The 7,308-nt window shown below is 40.7% G+C and overlaps 1 long non-coding RNA gene across 1 annotated transcript; it reads right to left on the bottom strand.

The window, feature by feature from the left end:
• Positions 1 to 248: 248 nt before the first annotated feature.
• LOC110507884 (uncharacterized) lies at positions 249 to 6,591 on the bottom strand. The gene is made up of 2 exons (XR_002471204.3): positions 6,324 to 6,591; positions 249 to 5,198 (listed from the first exon to the last, which is right to left on the bottom strand). It is a non-coding gene; the product is annotated as an uncharacterized LOC110507884 (long non-coding RNA).
• Positions 6,592 to 7,308: the final 717 nt, after the last annotated feature.

The raw sequence follows: 7,308 nt of genomic DNA, 5'->3' as shown, positions 1-7,308 counted from the left end.
TGACAGCAGTGGTTTAGTCTATGGCTTTACGGATATCACTTATTATTGATAATTACATAGCGCATTGGTGTGAATCAGACTACTGCTCTCTCATTGATCTATTTGCATTTTACGGATTGTGGTTGTTGTGGATGGCTATTCACAAATGTAAATGTGTATTTGAACCCAATAATGGTTGAATTCAAGAAGTTTAAGTTGCCTATCAATCATTGTGTTTGAAACCAGTGAACAACCAGTGAAACATCCGCTCTTGCAAATCAAATCAAAGTTTATTTATCACGTGTGCCTATTACAACAGGTGTTTCACCTTACAGTGAAATGCTTACTTACAAGCCCTAACCAACAGTGCAATTTAAGAAAATAGGTATCAGGTTAACAATAGATAAGTAAATAAGTAAAAACAGTAAAATGACAGTGAAAATAACAGTAGCGAGGTGATATATAGGTGGTGCCTGTACAGAGTCAATGTGCGGGGGCACCGTTTAGTCTGGCTAATTGAGGTAATACAGTGCCTTGCAAAGGTATTCACCCCCCTTGGCATTTTTCCTATTTTGTTGCATTACAACCTGTAATTTAAATTGATTTTTATTTGGATTTCATGTAATGGACATACACAAAATAGTCCAAATTGGTGAAGTGAAATGAAAAAAATAACTTGTTTAAAAAAATAACAATGGAAAAGTGGTGCGTGCATATGTATTCACCCCTTTTGCTATGAAGCCCCTATATAAGATCTGGTGCAACCAATTACCTTTAGAAGTCGCACAATTAGCTAAATAAAGTCCACCTGTGTGCAATCTAAGTGTCACATGATCTGTCATGTAGATATACACCTGTTTTGAAAGGCCCCAGAGTCTGCAACACCATTAAGCAAGGACACCACCAAGCAAGTGGCACCATGAAGACCAAGGAGTCCTCCAAACAGGTTAGGGACAAAGTTGTGGAGAAGTACAGATCATGGTTGGGTTATAAAAAAATATCCGAAATATCCATTAAATCCATTATTAAAAAATGGAAAGAATATGGCACCACAACAAACCTGCCAAGAGAGGGCCACCCACCAAAACTCACAGACCAGGCAAGGAGGGCATTAATCAGAGGCAACAAAGAGATCAAAGATAACCTGAAGGAGCTGCAAAGCTCCACACATTTGGTGTCCGCCAAAAGGCATGTGGGAGACTCCCCAAACATATGGAAGACGGTACTCTGGTTAGATGAGACTAAAATTGAGCTTTTTGGCCATCAAGGAAAAGCTATGTCTGATGCAAACCCAACACCTCTCATCACCCCAAGAATATCATCCCCACAGTGAAGCATGGTGATGGCAACATCATGCTGTGGGTTTGTTTTTCCTCGGCAGGGACTGGGAATCTGGTCAGAATTGATGGAATGTTGGATCGCGCTAAATACAGGGAAATTCTTGAGGGAAACCTTTTTTCAGTCTTCAAGAGAGACTGGTATGGAGGTTCACCTTCCAGCAGGACAATGACCCTAAGCAAACTGCTGAAGCAACACTTGAGTGGTTTAAGAGGAAGCATTTAAATGTCTTGGAATAGCCTAGTCAAAGCCTAGACCTCAATCCAATTGAGAATCTGTGGTATGACTTAAAGATTGCTGTACACCAGCGGAACCCATCCAACTTGAAGGAGCTTGAGCAGTTTTGCCTTGAAGAATGGGCAAAAATCCCAGTGGCTAGATGTGCCAACATTCTAGAGACATACCCCAAGAGACTTGCAGCTGTAATTGCTGCAAAAGGTGGCTCTACAAAGTATTGACTTTGTAATATGTCTTGTTTGTTTCACAGAAAAAAACATTTTGCATCTTCAAAGTGGTAGGCATGTTGTGTAAATCAAATGATACAACCCCCCCCCCCCCAAAAAAAAATATATATTTTAATTCCAGGTTATAAGGCAACAAAATAGGAAAAATATCAAGGGGGTGAATACTTCCTCAAGCCACTGTATGTACAGTGGGGCAAAACAGTATTTAGTCAGCCACCAATTGTGCAAGTTCTCTCACTTAAAAAGATGAGAGGCCTGTAATTTTCATCAAAGGTACACTTCAACTATGACAGACAAAATGAGAAGAAAAAAAACCCAGAAAGTCACATTGTAGGATTTTTAATGAATTTATTTGCAAATTATGGTGGAAAATGAGTATTTGGTCAATAACAAAAGTTTATCTCAATACTTTGTTATATACCCTTTGTTGGCAATGACAGAGGTCAAACGTTTTCTGTAAGTCTTCACAAGGTTTTCACACACTGTTGATGGTATTTTGGCCCATTCCTCTATGCAGATCTCCTCTAGAGCACTGATGTTTTGGGGCTGTTGCTGGGTAACACGGACTTTCAACTCCCTCCAAAGATTTTCTATGGGGTTGAGATTTGCAGACTGTCTAGGCCACTCCAGGACCTTGAAATAGTTCTTATGAAGCCACTCCTTCGTTGCCTTCGTGTGTTTGGGATCATTGTCATGCTGAAAGACGTTTCATCTTCAATGCCCTTGCTGATGGGAGGTTTTCACTCAAAATCTCACGATACATGGCCCCATTCATTCTTTCCTTTACACGGATCAGTCGTCCTGGTCCCTTTGCAGAAAAACAGCCCCAAAGCATGATGTTTCCAGCCCCATGCTTCACAGTAGGTATGGTGTTCTTTGGATGCAACTCAGCATTCTTTGTCCTCCAAACACGACGAGTTGAGTTTTTACCAAAAAGTTTTATTTTGGTTTCATCTGACCATATGACATTCTCCCAATCTTCTTCTGGATCATCCAAATGCCTACTAGCAAACTTCAGACGGGCCTGGACATGTACTGGCTTAAGCAGGGGGACACGTCTGGCACTGCAGGATTTGAGTCCCTGGCGGCGTAGTGTGTTACTGATGGTAGGCTTTGTTACTTTGGTCCCAGCTCTCTGCAGGTCATTCACTAGGTCCCCCCGTGTGGTTCTGGGATTTTTGCTCACCGTTCTTGTGATCATTTTGACCCCACGGGGTGAGATCTTGCGTGGAGCCCCAGATCGAGGGAGATTATCAGTGGTCTTGTATGTCTTCCATTTCCTAATAATTGCTCCAACAGTTGATTTCTTCAAACTAAGCTGCTTACCTATTGCAGATTCAGTCTTCCCAGCCTGGTGCAGGTCTACAATTTAGTTTCTGGTGTCCTTTGACAGCTCTTTGGTCTTGGCCATAGTGGAGTTTGGAGTGTGACTGTTTGAGGTTGTGGACAGGTGTCTTTTATACCGATAACAAGTTCAAACAGGTGCCATTAATACAGGTAACGAGTGGAGGACAGAGGAGCCTCTTAAAGAAGAAGTTACAGGTCTGTGAGAGCCAGAAATCTTGCTTGTTTGTAGGTGACCAAATACTTATTTTCCACCATAATTTGCAAATTAATTAAAAATCATACAATGTGATTTTCTGGATTTTTTTTCTAATTTTGTCTGTCATAGTTGAAGTGTACCTATGATGAAAATTACAGGCCTCTTTCATCTTTTTAAGTGGGAGAACTTGCACAATTGGTGGCTGACTAAATACTTTTTTGCCCCACTGTAGATGTAGGTATAGTTAAAGTGACTATGCATAGATGATAAACAGAGCAGCAGCAGTGTAAAAGAGGGGTTGGCGGGACACAATGCAAATTGTCCGAGTAGCCGATGTGTGGGAGCACCAGTTAGTCGGGCTAATTCAGGTAATATTGTTTATCTTGGGTCAAACATTTTGGGCAGCCTTCCACAAGCTTCCCACAATAAGTTGGGTGAATTTTGGCCCATTCCTCCTGGCAGAGCTGGTGTAACTGAGTCAGGTTTGTAGGCCTCCTTGCTCGCACACGCTTTTTCAGTTCTGCCCACAAATTATCTATAGGATTGAGGTCAGGGCTTTGATGGCCACTCCAATACCTTGACTTTGTTGTCCATAAGCCAATTTGCCACAACTTTGGAAATATGCTTGGGGTCATTGTCCTTTTGGAAGACCCATTTGCGTCCAAGCTTTAACTACCTGACTGATGTCTTGAGATGTTGCTTCAATAGATCCACAATTTTCCTCCTCATGATGCCATCTATTTTGTGAAGTGCACCAGTCCCTCCTGCAGCAAAGGACACCCACAACATGATACTGCCACCCCCGTGCTTCACGGTTGGGATAGTGTTCTTCGGCTTGCAAGCCTCCCCCTTTTTTCTCCAAATATAACGATGGTCATTATGGCCAAACAGTTCTATTTTTGTTTCATCAGACAAGAGTACATTTCTCCAAAAAGTACGATCTTTGTCCCCATGTGCAGTTGCAAACCGTAGTTTGTCTTTTTTACGGTGGTTTTGGAGCAGTGGCTTCTTCCTTGCTGAGCGGCCTTTCAGGTTATGTCGATATGGGACTCGTTTTACTGCGGATATAGATACTTTTGTACCGGTTTCCCCCAGAATCTTCACAAGGTCCTTTGCTGTTGTTCTGGGATGGATTTTCACTTTTTGCACCAAAGTACGTTCATCTCTAGGTGACATACCTCCATGTCAAAATGTGGTGCAAACTGAGACGTCACCGCTCAAATTGGTAATCCAATGTTTTGAAAATAGCTGGCTAGCCGTCTGTGCAGTACATAACATTAGATATGAGCATGTTATCTTAAAGCTACCTCTGCAGTTTATTTTGCCATTAATAGGATGTACATGTATCCTACTTATTCCCTGACATTGCCAAGTTCTGATTTCTCATTAATTCTCCCGTCCTCCTCCAATGTATTACACATCGCCCACTTCCTCATCAGACAGAAGCAACAAACTATAAGAAAAGGTGCTACTTTCATTCATCAACATTTTAAAAAGGGTAGTAGACATTTACAGAAGACATTTCCCCGATCATAGTCTAGCTCAAAACTAACGAGACTGTTTCAGAATGTAAAAAGTAACAGTACAAAACATACATTATTTTAGCAAACGTAAAATAAGTGAGTTTTGACTGAATAGATATTTAATGAGCGTTTCAAAACAATACATTATAATACAGACCTGCTAAATTACTCATCCAGCATAAAAACAGAAACAGAATAAACTAAAATATTTCTGTATTATTATTATTATTATTATTTCAGATGTAACTATTATTCATGAAGCAAACATTGTATGTTTGGTAGAATGAAGCTGTCCGCTTTCCTCCCACTCCTTCATCCGTGGTGCTCGTTCAACATAGCATTTGGAGATTCCTGTGAACATCAACAGTAAAACATGTCATTCTGAACAGCAACATCATCCTAACAACAATTTAGACCAGTTGACAATTCAACAGAATTCAGTCTTGTTCATGTTGATGATCGGTACAACATGAGACAGATAGCAAACCGTGGTATATCAGACCGTATACCCTGGGTATGAGTCAATACTACTTGTTGACTGTTGTAATTATGTTGGTAACCAGTTTTTTAATAGCAATAAGGCACCTTGGGGGTTATATACCATGGCTAAGAGCTGTATCCAGGCACTCTGCGTTGCAGCCCTAAGCCGTGGTATATTGTCCACATACCACAAATCCCGAGCTGCCTTATTGCTTAAAATATAAAACACAGATACATGCACATGTGTGGTTTCTAATAATAATGTTACTACTACTAGCTTGCTCTCTCCCTGCTTCTCCTGAACATGTTTATCTGATATAGCTAGTTATTGTTCTCCCTTGCTCATCCAAAGCAGGCTTTTCTCCTCCTTGCTAGTCTTCAGATGCTTGACTACATGATCATCATGTTGTGGCTGTACCATGGATATTGCATTAGAAAAAAATAGTATACACTCTTAGAAAAAAGGGTTCCAAAAGGGTTCTTCAGCTGTCCCCATTGTGTAACCCTTTTGGGTTCCAGGTAGAACCCTCTGTGGAAAGGGTTCTACCTGGAACCAACAAGGTGGTTCTACCTGAAACCAACAAGGTGGTTCAACCTGGAACCAACAAGGTGGTTCAACCTGGAACCAACAAGGTGGTTCAACCTGGAACCAACAAGGGTTCTTCATTAGTTATTTACGGGGACAGCTGAATAACTTATGTTCGTTCTAGATAGCACCTTTTTTTCCAAGAGTGTAGCTTTATCAGAGACATTTTCAGGAAAAGCAGTTCATTTAGCAAGCCAATAAAAGTCTGATATAACTAGCTAGTAATTATTGTCTTATTGGCTTTCCTCCTCCTCACTGGTCTGCAGATGCTTGAGTACTTTACATTTCCTAGAACTAACAACTTTATCAGATAGACATTTTCAGGAAAAGCATGTCATTTAGCAAGTCAATAAAATACCCATTGCATTGGTTCAAACTTGAAATATAGCTAATCAAGATAGAGATCTTACCTTTTTATCTCTGTAGCAGTTTGCTCTCACCTTGTCTGGGCACTGCAACAGCCAGATCTTATTCCACATTCTCTTTTGTCAAGATTCTGCAAGGAGCTAGTCTGTTCTGTCACAGTTGCGTAAATTCAAATCTGGTATCAGGATAAATATGACCAAGAGTCATCGATTGTATACTATGTATTTTTTATTAGCTAAGCAATAAATGGCAAATGCAACTTTCGTATATACGGGCTCACTGTAATACCACGCAGGGCAGAACAGAGAACTGACAGGATGTACGTAAACAGTTGTTCTTATTCTGTGATAGACATTGTTCCAACGTCTGTTGGCCTATCACAGTAGAGGCTGAGCGTGGTTTAGACTTGCTCAGCCTATCGCAGGCGCTCAGGCGGGTCCCCGCCTCTTGGCGCTTCTTGGAGTCCTCCCTCCGTCGATGTATAGATTCTTACTGTTCTGGTATCGCAGTATAGTTATAACAGTTGCTCAGGTCCTGCTATTGTGTTGTTCAGTATTTTTCCATCTCGGTTAAACCTCGTGATGACCACCTCTCCATATACCTGATTAACCACAACTTTGTAAGATAGGGCAAGTCACACCATGTGCTCAATATTGTTACATACAAACACAAGGACAAAGCATCTGCTGGGCTGTTATCTACAGTTTTGCAACATGCAGGTCACACCATGTTACTCAGTTCTTGTCACACACACACAAACAGGCAAGTAGATGTAGCAAGCAGTTGTTTAATCACATGATGATGCTCAAGTGCACAAATGCAGATACCTCACACAGCCAACATCATGATATTTAATCATATATATATTAATGGCTATAATGTAAAATACAGAATCCCACAGTTCTCCTAAAACATGAGCGAATAGCTAAGTTAGCTAACTTGAGCAAACACATCTCAGCTTTCCAACTAGCAAATCCAAACAATTACACAACAAATATACATAAAGTAAACAATTATTTTCTAAACGAA

This window comes from Oncorhynchus mykiss, chromosome 27 (genome assembly GCF_057628025.1).
Source record: "Oncorhynchus mykiss isolate SJ-2025 chromosome 27, ASM5762802v1, whole genome shotgun sequence".
Classification (NCBI taxonomy): Eukaryota; Metazoa; Chordata; class Actinopteri; order Salmoniformes; family Salmonidae; genus Oncorhynchus; species Oncorhynchus mykiss.
The sequence above is the reverse complement of the archived record's forward strand: the minus strand, read 5'-3'. Positions and strand labels throughout refer to the sequence as shown.